This window comes from Wolffia australiana, chromosome 11, assembly GCF_029677425.1.
Source record: "Wolffia australiana isolate 7733 chromosome 11, ASM2967742v1".
NCBI classification, from domain to species: domain Eukaryota; kingdom Viridiplantae; phylum Streptophyta; class Magnoliopsida; order Alismatales; family Araceae; genus Wolffia; species Wolffia australiana.
Window position 1 is genome coordinate 5,850,531 of NC_135845.1, and position 17,969 is coordinate 5,868,499.

The following is a 17,969-nucleotide window of genomic DNA, read 5'->3' on the forward strand; positions in this document are numbered from 1 at the left end:
ACTTGTATTTCTGATGTAACAATTTTCTGGGAGAGATAGACAGGGTAACCAGGCACATTGGCATCTTTAAACCACTGAAAAATAAAAAAATTATGTTCTGAGGTTTTGCAATATCATGCACATTTTATATCTTTCTTCTGAATTAAATCAAAATGAAATACACATCATTGTAAGCTTATTTATAGATGCTGGAAAATTTCCAAGATGTGAATAAAACAATACAAAATTTTAAAGCTTGTTTAAGCATAGTTCATCTTAAAACTTATCAAAACGTCTCATGGTAATCGAGTGCTAAGTTTTGATTGGGCTTATTTTTCATTCCAGTGGTGTTCGAAATAAATTTCTTATTCGTTAAACTTTTTTATATTGGAATTAGGTTTGATGGGACATTTCCTTTAGCTGTATTATTCAACTTAACACATTCTGTGAAATTTATATTACAAATAGAGAAATAGCCTGTTCCTTTAATGTTTTAGTTTTAAATTACATTACATTTCTATAAACATTAGTATCTATCTCAATATGGGCTTAGGTACCTACTAGTTAGAATGAATTCTTTCCCACACAAGCAGCTAAGGTTTGTGAGCTCCAGCCATTATATTCAACATCCTACTTAGAAACCTCCTAACACATAAGACAGATATCTTAATTTTTCCAATTTTCATTTTTAACGAGTAAATTTTTAGATGGATGTATTTATTCTATGCAAAATATTTAATCTCACAAGCATGTTTTTAATTATAAACTTTCCCTTTACAAGAACATTGAAAACTTTGGGTGAATATTTTATCAAATATTTGGGTAGATTAAAGAACAAGTTGGAATTAAATCACTGGAATGAAAATTTTAGTGGCAGTGACCATGATATCTTACGAAGTCATGCGAATGAAAAATACTCTTTCCGTATCCTTTCTCATTCTTCATTTTATAAGAAGTAGAAATTAGTGTAAGACGTTATAGAAATTATATTGGGCAAAACTTCTACTCTGGTTTTAATAATTGTGGACACTTCAAATTATATTATGTATTTGATCTAAATTAGTCATAAAATCAAAATGAATATGAAAAGCCAGTTGTACAATTAAATTTTTATTACTTTATAATTAAATTAATTGATGTTTAATGAATTCAAGGTGGTTGTAAGATTTATGAATTTTGAATGTATCCAAACTGAATTCAATTTTGATGTCAAAACGATACGGAGAATATTTTAAACTATATTACATAATGAATGACTACAATGATTTCTTAAGAAATTGAAACTGAAGCTTTAGCTGCATACATGAAAAGCTTTTGTGAATTTGCATATTTCATTTTTTTCCTCCTCTGTGTAGCGTTTAATGTTTGTTGAAGAAGTGTTGGTAGGTTGAAGTTGAATCTCAAAAAATGAAAATCAAAGCCTTATTAATTCAAGGTAAAAAGTAGTTGAAATAATTTTGTTCAGAGGCGGCATGGGAAAGAGAAATGAATATCAAGGGGCACAAGGAGATGTTTTAAATTTTAATCTGCAGAGTCTTAGGTGATTATGATGGTGAAGTTATGAAACAGATTTTTAATCTATAGAAAAATAATTTGTGATTCATTCCACTATACGCATTATATAGAGAGATGATACTTAATGTATGTAGTATGTTTATTTAAATTTGATAGAATATATGACAGTCCAAGACCTTTCTAAATAAAATTTCAAAATCCTGATCCACCTCTTATGGTTTCTCTTATCATATAAAAACTTATATGCCTTCATTTTGGTCATCTAACTAAACAATCAAATGAGTTTTCCACAAAAGTAAGAATAAATTTTAACTTGGGATATAATTGTAGTAAGATATTATATTTTTTAGTTCTACATAAAAAATACAAAAAAATTTCCAACTGGGGAGCATCCTACATGTATGACTTTTCAACACCATTTAACGGGTGAAATAAATAAATATTATTAATATAAAAATATATGCACTGATCCATGACTCAAGAAAACAATATTCTGCGTAATTATTGAAAGGCATGAATAGTTTCTCTGAATATCCAAAGCTAAATATTTTTACCTATTGGACTTAGTTCCAAAAGTAAACTCTTCATGAACATTCAGATATTAATTGAATCTATGCATTTCCCAAAATTTTTATTTTCTTAATAAAGGATGTACTGGAATTTCTGTATTTGTGTACATGTTTAACTGTGTTGAAGATGGTTTGACCAGTCTTTTAATGTTTTGCTTAAAATATATCTAATAAGTTTTTATTCAAATGGTAAATCCGGTATTTCGACCATTAGCCTAAAATTTATTATTTAATATCTCATTTTATTTTCAACCACAGGGTAATCGATTTATTCTATTGGGCTCCAATTTCTCCACGATTTCTGTCCCGTTCCGAAAGTCATACATGTCTTATCTATATGCTTATTCGGATTTAACATGATTTAACTTTCCTTTTTTTAGGCACGCAAATATGGGAAATATATCTTGCCCCTAATGTGAGTTCTCCATTTATTTGATGTTCCAAGCTTAATGTGATTTACTTTAAACTCGCAGCTTCTTCTTCTCCTTCTTCATCTTGATTTCTTGCTCCATCTTTTCTGCTTGTAAAACCGCATCATACAGTAATGGTAATTATGGTGAGACAACCTTTTGTGACCCTAAGAAGAAACCTGCCAAGGATTTTCTATCTAAGAACAAATCTGATTAACCCATTGAATGTATCGAATCCATATTCAAGATCTTGCCTTAAAAATGCACTGGTAGGTTAGATATAAGAATTAATATAATCTTCATATAAATTTAATATATTTAAATATTGAGTGACATTTTCAATTGGTGACTGATAAGTCCAAATTTAGGGGTTTTATGTCGTTGTTTTGATTCAGACTTAGCCAACAATATTTATGAAAATTTTCCACTTAAATACTCCATAATTAATACAGGGCAAGTAAGGGGTCGATCCACAGAGAGGCAGAAATTTAATTTTAGAATTCTTTCTCAAGCTTGGGATGAAGAAAACGATTTTAAACGTGAAAAATACAATTTTTTTGGGATGTTTCTAGATTTTTAGGTAATTTTCATAATTCCCTATGATTTAAATTAAGACAAAGTACCAGGAGAAACAAAAAATCATATTTTGAAACTAATTTTTCTATTTTCTCTTAGAAAATTAATCAGAAATAAACATTTTTAGAATTTTCTGGAATTAATTTACATAAAAAAACAACTATAAGTATTAAAAACGAGAAATACAGATTTTTTTTGAAATATTTAGGTGTTAAAATGACTTTAAATAGATTATATGAATTTTCTAGATTTTTTCCAAATTGTTTCGGTTTTTTTCAATGCAGAAAATAACTTTTCCGATTTTTCTGATTTTTTTATTTTTAAATAATTTTAAATACGAAAAATATGAAATTTACCTACTCCGGCGATCGCCGAAGCGGCGGCGGCGGCGGCGGTGGCGGATCAGCGGCGGCAAGCCAAATGGGCCGGCGGACCTGGGTTGGCCAATAGAGGGCTGGCCTTAGTGGGTCAGCCCACTAAGGTGAGCCCAATTTGGCTAAGTCAAGACTTAGCCAAATTGGGCTTAAGCCTTATTGGGCTTAACCCAATGGCCAGGACTTAGCCGATTTGGCTAAGTCCTGCACAGGGTACCCTGTGCCCTGCGGTCCTGTACGCTGGCTGTGCGCGGACCGGTGGCCAAAAGGCTGCCTCTGCCGCACAGGCACCGCACGGCACCGCACGGCACCGCACAGCACCGCACAGTGGCGGCTAGACGACAGAACTTGTGCTTTGAAAAGATCAAAAAATGATATTTTAATGCGATTTTTTTTGGGATTCGAAGTAGGGAATGCTTGAGGATCTAGAGAGACATAGGGAGATATTTTAGAGTGAGAAACAAATGTTTCTAGAGAGATAAAATGTCGAAATGAGAGGATAGAGAGAGAAAATGAGGAGATAGAGAAAATGAAGAGATAGTGTAGAGAGAGTTTGAGAGGGAATTTGAAGGTGCAGATGAAGGAGATTTTTTATGAATTTTTGAGATAGTGAACTGTGGATATGGATGGAGGTCTAGAGAGAGTAATAATAGATTCTAGAGAGAGAAAGGGCCGAAATGAGGAGATAGAGAGAGAAAATGAAGAGAGAGTGTAGAAGGACTCTGAGATAGAATTTGGATATGCAAATGAAGAAGATTTTTTATGAAATTTTTAGGGGAGTAACTATGGATATAGATGAAGGTCTAGTGAGAGAAAAAACCTATTTTAGAGAGAGAAAGTGGAGAAAATGAGTGTTTAGAGTGGGAAAGTGATGGATTTTATGGGTAAATGGATGGGAAATGATGGAGAAGGTAGAAATCTAAGATCCTAAAGCCTCAATGCAAGTTTACTGAGCCCTCAATGCTTCTCTCAAGTATGGATCCTTATATTTTGCCAGGATCAGGCGTTTTTCAATGCAAACAAGAGACGAGATTAAGAGAAAACTTCAATAAACTTACATTAAGCAGGTTGAACAACCTGGATTCTGAAAAATGCCTTGTCCTGCTGGCCAGCTACTTGCTAGAGCACGTCCAGAATGAGGGAAAATAAGGGAGAAAAATTCTATTTGTACATTGTGAGAGTTACTATAATACCCCTTTGGGCATTATCTATTCTCTTTTCTTGCAATTCTGCCTCTTTTTCTCCATGGGTTGAGAGCTTTGCCTTGTAATTTCCAGTTTTTTTCTTTTGTAATGTGTTTTCAGGCCCAATAGGTATTTCAGGTCGTGGTCCAAGCCCCTCTGATCTCTCCTTTAAAAGCCAACAATACCGTTTCATCATTTGCAGCCCATTTTGATAATCACTAAGCTCCCAAAATCCTCCAATTTTTCTCAGAATGATATCTTCTAATTCCTGTGAATTTCTGCACATTTGGAACTATAAAATACTCATCAGAAATCAATAGAAGTCAATGAAGTTAGTAAAAAATAATCATAATGTGCAAAAGTTGGAATTATTAGCTAATGCATAAATATTTGGTTAATTCAAACAATAACATGATAAATTATAAATTAATAATACTAAAAATATCTAAAATGTATACAAATATAGGTTCATTTATCTTGTTATCAGTGACTATTAATAAACTTCACCGAATAATCTCTGGTTCATAAACTTCTTGTCGTGTTTTGCATTCAATAAAATATCCACAGTTCTAATGATTCCTTATCATTTATCCTAAAAAAGATTAGAAACATGGGTAACCATGCAAGATAGTCGTGGACCAACTTCCATACCCTAAATAAGAAACAAGATACATATGATGAAAGGATCATATATACCATAAATATATATATATAATCATTTATTTATATATGGTTATAATTCTTAGCCCACAGAGAAGATTTGGAATCATAATTCAATTTAGATTCCAAAGTAAATCTCACTCACTTAACAAACATCTAGAACACCAAAAGTACGTGTACTCATCTTAGATACTGAATAATTAGAGTAATTATAATGAGTAAAATTAAAAACCTCTTCTAGGCTCTTTGAAATGACAAAAACCTTCTTAAAATTAGGGCACAATATGACATAATTTTATAATGGGACCCTTTATTCTTCTCGGGAAAAAACCAAACATGAATAAATGCCTCAGCAATCTCCTTTCTGTATGAGATTTTAAAATGAGATGTTTTATCCGCAAATCTAAGCCTAGTTCTCAAAAGACATTCAGCTCAGGTCATCAGATGCAGCTTTGTAAAAAGTTCTCATCCTCAAATCAAAAGTTGGTTTTAGAATGTTGAAAACCATCAGATGGTTCAAAATTTTACAATGTTTAAAGTTATTTAAGATTATCTTTGGACATTTTCATAAAACAGGTTTATTAGAATAATACATGATTCAGAACTCAAGTATTGTATCTTTTCATGATATATTATAGTAATTCTAGTAGATTGTCTTGCAAGCTAATGCCAGCTAACCCCAACGTACGATGGCTGTGGTGTATTGACCAAGCCTGTGAAGCATTTCAACCCATTTAGAAGCAAGTCTACATCAAACATGTTCAATGCCCAGTTTCCAAGTACTCTAAAATAAGAGTCTCCAGGGTGATCTAACCACTCAACCTGCACTAAGAAAAGGGTGAGCCTTCGAATTTTTCCAGTTTTCCATTATATATTTTGTTTGTGGCGATAAGACGCAATGCTATTGTAAAAAAAAAAGATTAACCTTGCGTAAAAAAACTTGACACCATGTAAGATCCGCTAGCATAGCCTAACGCAAGAAAGAAAGAAAATACTTTCAAACATTTCATCTTCTCTATTATTAATTCATCTCTTCGCTGCATGTTCACTCAAACGCCACAGACCCTCTGACGAAGATATCAAAGACGATATTTTCTATAAATTGATTACATTCTTCCGACGGCGACTCAGTCGTTCATGGCCATCGGACGGTCAGAATTTATACCTCCGGGTTTTCATGGATACAAAATAATCACCGTCACTTATAAAATTATCAAAGATATTAACACAAAGTAATTATAACATCATCAGTTTATTACAAAACCCATGAGCTACAATAAATATCGAACACTTTTTGCAAAGGATTAAAAATAGAATTACGATGAAACAAAACGTTACCATGTCAGGAATTACCCCAAAAATATCATCATTGTTCGTGGGATCAATCCAACGTTTCTTTCTTCCGTTATGTACGGAAAGATGTCAATGTTCTAGCATACAAAATCCATTCGAACATGGAAAAATTACAACAATTGAGGAACAAAAATAGAAGAAGAGTATATACAACTGGGATTCAGTAATCATCCTCTCCCTCGTCGCTGTAGTTGGCCGTGGTGCAACTACTGCAATCGGTAAATACACGGTGAGAAGCTTTGTTTGGGTTTGGACCGGACGCAGCGTCCGATAACAGAGAATCAGTATCATCATCGTAATCGCCATCGTCGTCTTCCTTCATGTGGGCTTCTTCGTAACATCCCGTTTCATCGTCGTCTTCTTCTTCATCGTCTTCTTGATTCTCTCTTTCATTCTCGTCAAAGTCTACGTCTGATCCGAGATAACGGGTCCAGCTTGAACCTCCGCTTCTGCCGCTGTACTCTTCAGAGGATTCCATCGTTGAACAGAGAAGATGGGAAAACGATGAAACTGAGCGATCTGAGAAAGCTGTGATATTGTGCGGAAGATGATCTTGGGCTTGCGCATTAACCTTAAGCGCGTTAAATAAAGAATGGGATGTCTGTTTCTGTACGTCTCTCAATAACTCCCATTCGAATTGTCGTTCAATGGCGTCAGCCTGGCGGTGGCTTCGGTCTTTTTCAGAGGAAGAGCGCCCCTTGCTTTCATTTGTCATGTCTAATGTCATCCTTCTTACATTTCCACTTTCTCAATTTACTTCTGCGTGTAATCTCCATGGATGTATTAATATTGCGTTATCGGAAGAGAGAGACTTGAAGAAATAAAAAGATATATACATTTATATATATATATTATAGAGAGAGATGAAGTAAACTTGAGTATGAACAGATTAATTCACCGAAGATAGGTTAATAACTGAGCCCATTAAAGAGGTTGGTCTTGATTTTTTAGTGGTCTTTTGCGTTCATGGGTTGGAACTTGCTTGATCTCTCAAGAGTAGTGGGGTCTCTGAGAGGATTTAAACCTTACATGTGACCTAGGGACTGGCATTTATTAATACGCGACGTGTGAATCTTAGTCATGTTTAGTCCCTCCTAAGTTAACCAATGACTTTAATTGGGACGGACTAAGCCTCAAACTCCCATTCAAAATGTATTGAGATTTATATGATAGCCTATAATCTACAATACTTCGTATTGTTTTACATTTAGGATATTAAAACTAGAGAAGGAGGGCTTGGTAAGACGAGAAAATGAGTGAGAGAGAGAGAGAAAGAGAGAGGGAGAAAGAAAGACAGAGAGAGAGACAGGCATAGAGAGATAGAGAGAACGAGGGAGAGAGAGAAAGAGAAAGATAGAGAGAAGCACAAAGGCAGGGAGATAGAGAGATAGAGAGAACGAGGGAGAGAGAGAAAGAGGAAGGGAGAGACAGAAAAAGAAAGACAGAGAGAGAGGCAGAGAGACACACAGCGAGAGAGAGAGAAAACGAGGGGGAGAGACAGAGAGAGAGAGAGAGAGAACGAGGGGGAGAGACAAAGAGAGAGAGAGAGACAGAGAGAGAGAGAGCAAGAGAGAGAGAGAGGAAGACAGAGAGAGAGAGGCGGAGACAGAGACAGTGAGAGAGAGAGAGAAAGACATAGAGAGAGAGGCAGAGAGAGAACGAGGTTGAGAGAGAGAGGCAGAGAGAGAGAGAGAGAGAAAGTGGGAGAGAGAAAGAAAGATAGAGAGAGAGAGGCAGAGAGACAGAGAGAGAGAAGTAAAGGCAGAGAGAGAGGCAGAGAGAAAGAGAGAGAGAAAGAGAGGCAGAGAGATATAGGCAGAGACACAGAGAGAGAGAGAACGAGGGAGAGAGAGAAAGAAAGACAGAGAGAGGCAGAGAGACAGAGAGAGAGAGAACGACGGAGAGAGAGAAAGAAAGACAGACAAAGAGAGAGAAATATAGAGAGAGAGAGAGAGAGAGAAAGAAAGAGAGAGAGAGAGAGAGAGAGAGAGAGAGAGAGAGAGAGAGAGAGAGAGAGGGAGAGGGAGAGAGAGAGAGAGTAAGAGTGGGACATGTGGAATGGATCTGAATGTTGGATAAAGAAGATTGGTTATTGCTGCGTCATGGCCAGCCAAAGCTAAGCTCAATACTGGCTGGCTGGATATGGCTTGGTGGTTATGAATGCAAAGTGCCACCACGTTTAACGTCATCCGATGGGCACTTCTGATTTAATTACCTTCTTAACGTGCAGATCAACGACAGCTCAATAATGTACTCTGCACAGCTGTCCTTCCATGTAGGATTCAATTGTAAGATATTGCTGCAGGTGGCACTTCCTAAGGCCACCTTGTAAACGACTGACCCTACTTCTTAAGTCACGCACTTCTAATTGGGTCTATATAACTGTCTCCAGCTGGTCAAATAATTTCTGTCCACTTCTAAAGTCGTTCATTTTAATTAAATTCATGTGCCCTTTTGGTTAAATAATATAGTATCATAGGGAATCGTCCGGTGATGTTATTCAAACCAAGTTTTTAAACATCTGATCCAGCGGCTTAGATTATTTGACTTTTGACACTTTCTTGTGATGGAAATTGGGATTGATTGAAAGTTGGATGGACCATATGCAATCTTGGAAGATCAAATTGATGTACTTTTTCCCCTCTAGTCATGACTTCTCATACTTTAGAAGCATCTCTTATGGATGTACTATTTTTTTAGAAAATATATCTCTTAAAGTTGATGGCAAGGATGAATCCAGAGCATAATAAATCGTCACTTTCTATTATGATACATGGTAAAAAATGTGATATGACATTGAATACCTATATATATTATTATCTATTTGATAATCATGTCTCTAATTATCAGTAAACGTCCCACATTTTATAACAGTTCACTTTCAGAATTCGCGAGTATTTGAAATGGAGTAAAACACTCATTTTGTAGTGGGGGTCAAATCAAGGTTCTTTACATTCTCAACCTTCTCTATAACTAGAGATTTGAAGTTTAAGTAAATCCAATATAAGGATTATGTGTCGCGTAGTTCCATTTTTTGGGGTTCTACCTTCATTGTATATTAGATGGAACACTAAGTATTTCAAGTGTTACAACTTTGTTAATAAATGGTTTGGAATGGTTATCCAAATTAAATACTCTTATGAATTAAAACTTGAAAATTTTTGTTGGTTGTATGAGTTCTATATCAGCCACCGTATGTCATCTGAGTAGTTTTTCAGCGACCTCTCACACTAAGTGAAGCATATTCTAATTATAAACTTATTGTTTTCGGATGTTATCAACATATTCTAATACAACTTTGAGGCTATTGATTGTGAAAATATGGGATGGAGACTATGAAATTTATTTTAAATTCTACTTACTATGTTGATATCTAATTAATTTAATATAATAATGTGACATGATTTAAATAAATGTATTAAACCCACAATTTAGAAACTTTGATTCTTAAGATATTCTCCATTCAAATATTTGTCGTACCGTTCAAATAAATATAATGGAATACTTAATTTCAGGCATTGATGACAACAAAGATTGAGAGTAACATCTTCATTGATATAGTTATAACATATTAGAATAATCAATTTTCAACACAAATTTCAATGTTCTTAATTATTTATTTAATTTTTTGTAACTAAAATTTTTAATCTAAACTTTAAAGGGTTTATTATTTAAATCTTAAGAGATTGATATTTTACCAAACATTACGTAGGTGTATTATTAAATTTACCAAGAATTAGAAGTCAAATTTTATTATTAAATTGTAAAGTAAAGTTGGTGTTAGAAAATGACCTAAAGGGTGGTGCACTGCTTGAGTTAATTCAATTCTCTTCTAAGATGAATCACAATTCATCGATTGTTATCTTAAAAATTTTACTATGATTAGCTAACAATCAAAAATGTAAATTATTGTGTTATTCAATTAAAATTTTCTGCCTATTCCTAACATAATCAAGGTCTATTTTAAGAGTTTTATGATGGTTAAACATATATTTTTATGAAAATGCCCTCAGGCCCAATCTAACCATAGTTCTATTGTCCAACAATGAAAGATATGGCTGCTCTCAACTCTATAGTGATATCTAAAGTCAAGAACCGGAACCAAGGCATGAGATAGATTATGTCTTTGAAAAATACTTATTGACTTGTATTTCATAAACATCAAGCCAAATCGGATGCTTCTAATCAAATAAATTTCCACGAGGATATAGTCAAACTCATGGCTTTTACCTTTTGATTTGATAACAGATACCTGCATAAAATGAAAATCTGCCAATAATTAAGAATGATTAAACTCAACATAACCCTACACAAGAAATTTCTATTTGATATGAATATAAACAGGAGAAGAAACCTTAAAAATATAAATATCTATAATATATTTGAATATCTATAATACATTCATATATTATAGATATTCATATGAATACCAATACTACCAAAACTTGAAAAAAACCCTAACCCTGTTAGGGGTACCCTATATTCTATGACTCCATAGCCTTAGATGAAAGATTACCTAAAAGCTACGTGACGAGAAAACTATATTTTGTTATATTATAGTGTTTTTCTCCTTTATTCAACCAGCCAGTATTCTTTCTCCCTCAACTCACCTATTAAACTTTATCCGCCAATCAAGGATTACGCTGTATACATCTATTTTCAGGATTCATATTCTTTCACCTCCTATTGACTCTGTTGCCCAATATTTTATCCCTTCAAAGATATTTTTCACTAAAAGTATCTAATAATTAATTGTTTTTATCTTATTAGTATTTATTTGAATCACAAAAAAGTGTAGTTAGATTTCTCTAGATATTAATTGTTTTTCCTGTTTTTATCCCATGTCTATTGATGTACAATTCTACCATTAATATAATACATTTTGACTACTTATGTGAATTTCAATGTAAACTCCATCTACATATCGCGAGCCAGGATATATCAGTTTTTTAAATCTTCCTTCAATTTAAAATATCTATATTGTATCTTTTGCTCAATGTCAACACCTCCTAGTTGAAACATACCAAATTCTACTATGCATCTTCATTTTAATATCTAATCTTAAAATAGTAAATTTCAATACTTCCAATTTGTCTCAACTTTTCTTTACTTTCAATCAAGTCTCAAAAAAATTTTCCACTCTATTTATTACTTTAAAGTACTATATGGATTTGAATAAATTAAAATTTATGTTTGGAAGTAAATTAATTTTAAAATTTATTATTCTTCCTATTTTATTTATTATTATTCAAATCATTGGTCTTGTTACAGCAGTTGTCTTATCGCATAGTTATTAACATATAGTATTGTAGTTGATAAAAAATTAGGTTATTAATATCAAAATTACATCCATTATTTATCTTATTTTATTTATTATGTCAATGAGCCATCTAACGGTTTTCAACTTTTAATAAAAAGTAGATAAAAGATTCCGGATCCAGTGGTGGGTAATCATTTGACATAAATCATATCATCTTGAGCAAGATACGACCAAAAAATCAAAACCTGTGTGATACATGGGTAATCTTCTAGATTCATCATCATTTACTATGTATCTCAGTTATCTTTACACAGAATGGACTTAAAACTAATGGTACATGTCTGTTTTAATATTTTTAACTTTCTTAGGTAGCTTCCATTAGTTGGGAAAGTTATATGGTGCAGGTTTATTGATGGGGGACCATCTCACCAACCGGACCACGTGATGCCAACACACCTCATTATGAATCTTGAGCCAACGCGCACGACCTCGACTTCAAGTACTCAGCATAGCAACGGTCGTGAGTAGTGAGTTTATTTTCTTGTATTTTGATTTTCATGAAAGATTCATATTGGGCCGCTGTGTTTGGGCTCGTCTGTTGATATTTGATTTCATGTTAATGATGTTCGTTTAGGGGAAATCTCTCATCACGAGATGGTTTCCCCTAGCTCGGCCCACTTGGGTGTCCTCCTTACCCTATATAGAGGGAGGCATGTCCATGGAGCCATTTGGAGTTTAATTGAAAATTGAAAAGTCTTCTTTGATTGGGCTCCCGCCTCCTCCCTTTGGAAGTTTATCTTTATATTTTTCTAGACAGAAAAAGTGGGAACTCCGTCCGCATGTCGCCAGATTCACCACGTGGAGATCACTCTGTGGAACAACCGCTCGTCACCGACTTCTCCTCCCCCTTATCGTTGTTGTTGCCTCTTCTTCTTAGAGCATATTCAACAAAGTCGCCTCGCCCCAACGTTGGCCTACAAGAAGCGTGTCATCGGTGCCTACCCTGCACGCCTGCATCGCGCTGCCTACCGGCAGCCATTGATCACCTCGCCACTACAAGAAACCAATTCTTGGGTGGTTGAACGTCCAAAACCCTTTTTGTGGATCTTTTGCCAGCCACACTGCTGCTCGAGCGCCACCAGTGTCGTGCCCTAGTCATGCCTCGTCAAGCACCCTGATTGCCGAGCACCACAGCATCATCCTCCAGCGTGTCATCAGCAGCCGAGCTCCACCCACGCCATCAGCGTTTCACGACCAAGTGCCCTACGTTGTGCCTGCACAACTACACAGACCTACTTCCATGCCCCGCCCGCCCACGCGCCCTGCGCTCACATGCCAAATGCCCACGCCCGCACATCAACCCCCACGCAGCCATGCCCACACGCTGCTCGCCCACATCCGCGTGCCCCTTGGTGCTCACACACAGCACTGCTGCCGACCTCTGTCAGCCGCAGTCGTCGATGTCATTGTCTGATCGACAACCCGCACGCACTCAGCGCACGCGGGACAATGCCCATGATTATTTCCCCCCCACGCCAGCAATCGCCCATTGACCGCAGTCATCTTCCTGGAAAATGACTCCTCCCTCTAGACTTATGGACCCATAAGTCTAGAATTATTATTTGTTTTGTTGTTACCCATGAGACCCCCAGACAGGTTCTGTTGTTTCCCCTCTTCTTTAGCAGTATTGTTATTTGTTTTGGTGTCTTCTTCTGCTACTTGCTCAGCTGCCTGGATTTTATCGACAATTCACTAGAATTAGCCACCTTTTGTCGAATGGTCGGATTCTTTTTCCTGAGATAGCACTCAGATCATCTAGCAAAAGAGGATGTGGATGCCTCTTGACACGACGTATCCCCCACCTCATAGTCGTCTAGTGGATCCAGCCGGGTCATTGGTAGTCTCGCAGTGACGATCCACTCTCGAATCTTTAGTCGATCGTCTTTACTAGTCAACAATTCCTCATACTCTTCTCATTTGGCTTTATCGATACATTACATCAACTGTTCATTTCATCTATCTGCCGCCTGTCCTATGTTGCAACTCGAGTTGTCCGATCCCTACGCTCATCGTGTTACATCATTTATTATCTAGAGAATGTTCACAATAGAATGGAGAGCTCTTTTGATGGGCAGCTTTTAATATTCGCTTCTCTTGCAAATTATCATATATCGCAACCAAAATTCTTTATGTCTGACAAATTTCATTTACATGAAAATAATGATTAGCCCTCATATTTCACTTAGTTCACCATATACAAAATGTGCTATATTAGTGCTTACTACCATATACTAATAATATTTATCAATCTAGTGATATTCTGTCGGTTGAATTTAACCATACTCCCAGAAGTTCATAAAATTTGGCACATAGGTGGGTTAGGTAATAATCGAACCCTTTACATGTTATGAGGTATTTAGTTCATCTAGAAGATATCATTAGAGGGGAAAAACAGTTATATATAAGATTTATAAACTTCGTGAAGCTAACTACAAACTGAAAGCCGATATGAATTGATGGGTTATTTAACATTCAATGGAAAATTTGCAACTGTTCATTTTGGGTTTGATCACCAAGTGGGCTAATATCTGATTTGTAGGGTCATAATTCAGATAAACATCTCAGATTCGGAACTTATTTGACCAGTCTGCTAGTACATGGGACATATCCACCAACGAGACTTGAAAATATATTTAGTAGAGTAGTGCTTTCCCTACAAACACTGTGAATTTTGTGTAATGTGCATACCAGTTAAATATTCAAACAACACATCGTACAAAAAATTCTCATTGCAAGTTGCCCATAGCCATGTGAGGTGAGAATGTGCCAATTTGTGTGAATTTTCTGAAGTAAACTGGAAAAATGGGACATCAAACACTGCATTTTGCATGATTATGGAGGGCCTTCTTTCATTCCAGCAGAGTCCCTTTGATTATGGCAGAGCTTTTGACTGATTTGTCCCAAGCATTCCATGAACTTCTACCTGCTATGTGATAATCTCAGTTTTATGGTTTAAAATTTGTCGTTGGTGATTGAGATTATTCAATAAATATATATATTTTAACCGTACTTAAAAATACATAGTTAGTCATGACTACGGATCGTCTCCACAGGGAACGATGATTAAGGAATTACTTTCATATGCTAGTGATGATGAATGAGAGGATCGACGAAAACAAGACTCGAGGATGTGAGTTACTGATATCGATTATAAATTTGTAAGTTGTAAGTTAATTTAACTTAAATAAAAAAGTAAGTGCACGTGACGGACATGATGATGGACGATGGTATGAACACTGATAATGATTGGATTTGGAATGGTACAGTGGCGAGGATGAAGAGATGAGAAAATAGAGAAAAATGAGCGTGCAAGAATGATTATAAACCCTAATAACGTTAAGTACGATGACGGAAAAGAGACAACATAAGGCGAAGTTGCTTATCGTAAATCCTTACGTTCTGCCAAGATCATGAAAATTTAAAAGTGCTAGTAAGCTCTCCCCCTTCTCCAATGGTTCTCCCCACAAACCCAAGAGACCAAGAACACTCTTGATGGATCTTCAAACTCGCTGTCTTTCAGTCAGCCTACACAAGTGGGAAGCAAGTTCAAGATGAATTTCACAATTACCCAGGCAGATATTTATAGATTAGATGGAATCGATAGAAAGAGGAGGGGACGACAAAGCAACGCTTAAAATTTCAGCTCAATCGGAGTTGTAGATCAAAAGTTATGGCCGTTTGAAGTTGAAGCAATCCTAGCCCTTGATTTCCTTCTCTCTCCTCGTCAATTCCTCAATTTCGGTGTCCATTAATAAGTAATAGGACTAGGTATTCTGCGATTTCATATTCTGTGCAGGCGCCCTTCGTATTCCATGCCACTTGTACCAGAAAAAGGACAGAAAAACAAAGAAAAAACATAAAGACCATCTTTCTCGAGGCTGACGTGGTGCTGCGTCAGCGTGCCATGCCACCCTCTTTTTTTATTCTCTTTTCTTTGTTTGAAATGAGTGAACGTGAGCGTGCCACATCACCCTGCACCTAAAAAGCAAAAAATACTAAAAAATTCATATTAAATAAAATAAAAGCCCAAAAAAAACATATACATGTATATTTTGACTCAGAAAAAGCATATTTTTTCCAAATTTAAGGTCAACAGTTCTAGAAAAATCATATTCCGTCTCAAAAATTATATTCTTTAAAAATATATTGTTTAATCAACAAATTGGAAAGTACAAGTAATTTGCATAAAATTGCATAAAATTCTTTAAAATTGCATAAAATTCAGAAATTCATTCTAAAAATAGATTTAATCATTTTAAGCGTGATAACATGCAAGTATGAGTAATTTGTTGTAGATAAACATGTAAATATGATCATATAAGGTACTAAAAATGCATGTTATTAGTATGGTGTTCTTTATTCATCCTATAAGTTCAACATGGTATCACACAAAATTGTCATTAACATTTAGTTGATATCTGCTGGTGTTTTCTCCATTACCCAGAAGTCCAATAAGTAGTCAGTTAGATAGGTGAATCCTTGCATGCTTTTGGTACACATCTTCCTTCCATCATCACTATTACAAAGAGGCCATGTTGCTTCTAGCACAGTCACTCTTGGCATCAAAACTATACTATGAAAAAAACACTCTATGAATATAGCAGAAAAATGGAATTGTGATTTCATACAATTTCCAGATATTTAGTCTTAAATGTATCATGACGATTCTTGATTTCATTTAAACCTTACCATGTGTAAGAATCATAAGCTCAGTCTGACTAATTGTAGCACAACCACCACACAGAGAAATGGTATTCATACATTTTTTCATTCTGGATATTGTAAAATTATAGGAATTTCAATATGACTGTCCCTATGTCGTGTTTTCTTTGTGAATATATGTAGCTTCACAGAGTAAATAAAAGCTTTCATTCATTTGAATGTGGTGTTGATCATACATTTTAGATGAGGCTTCTGAAAGGATGTCTTTGATCTGGGTATACATGTTGCATGAAAATAAGTTTACTGATTTGAGATGCCCTTTCTCTCTCTATATCACATCAGCCAAATTATTTTTATAGTTTATCTCTCTCCTATAGGTGTGGCTGATGGATCACCTTTTTCTCTCTCCACCTCTTACTTAAAATGCAATGATATATCTGACCAATGTACCCTGACCATACAAAGAATTTGCAAGGCCATCTTATATATTGCTTATGATGACCTGTTTTTTTGGAAATGGTTACTATCTAAACCATGTAGTTTCTCTCTAGAGACAAAAAATCCATTAGATCTTTATCCTTATCCATTGAATTTGATGCAAAACAGGATTGTTTGATAAGCGCCTCGGTCATGAAAGCACACCACATGGATATCACACTAAACTAATTGTGATGAAATATTTTTATATGTCATTCAATCCCCCATCCTGGGATGGGGAAATACATCATTCTCTCTATTCCCTTGTAGCCTTATTTCTATCTGTTTTAGAAGAATAATGAAGGGTCATTGTTAATTATGACAATGATGAATTCTTTCTCTTAGATAGTGATATAATATAACTTCTTGCATTTATCCTTGATTTCATCCAATTCATAATAAGTGATAAGAGTACCATCAATCATACACCAATTTAAAGATCACTCTTTTACGATTTATCATGCGTGTATATTCATCATAAAGTTAGGAAAAAGATAAGCCAGAAAAATTATATGCATTTACAAGGTCAATATTTTGTAGACATTTCTGTGAACGATGAATCAACTGATTGTAGCACAAACAACACAGAAAAAAATTACCTAGAAGACTATGATGCAATAAAGTATAACAGATTTTTTGGACGATGGAAAGATTAAATGTCACTTATGCGATGCATCATAAACCATAATAATTATTAATAGCACTCCTCTCTATAGACATCTTGAAAGGTTTCATTATAAACTGTATGGTGTCATGAAGGGTGAAGGGAGATGAGTGTGATAAGAGATATCACTATATGACTAGTATTAAACATCATATAATACAAAGTATTTTTATACTTACTATATCACTGGGAAAGTAAAGGAACGGGTTGATTTGACATGTATTTA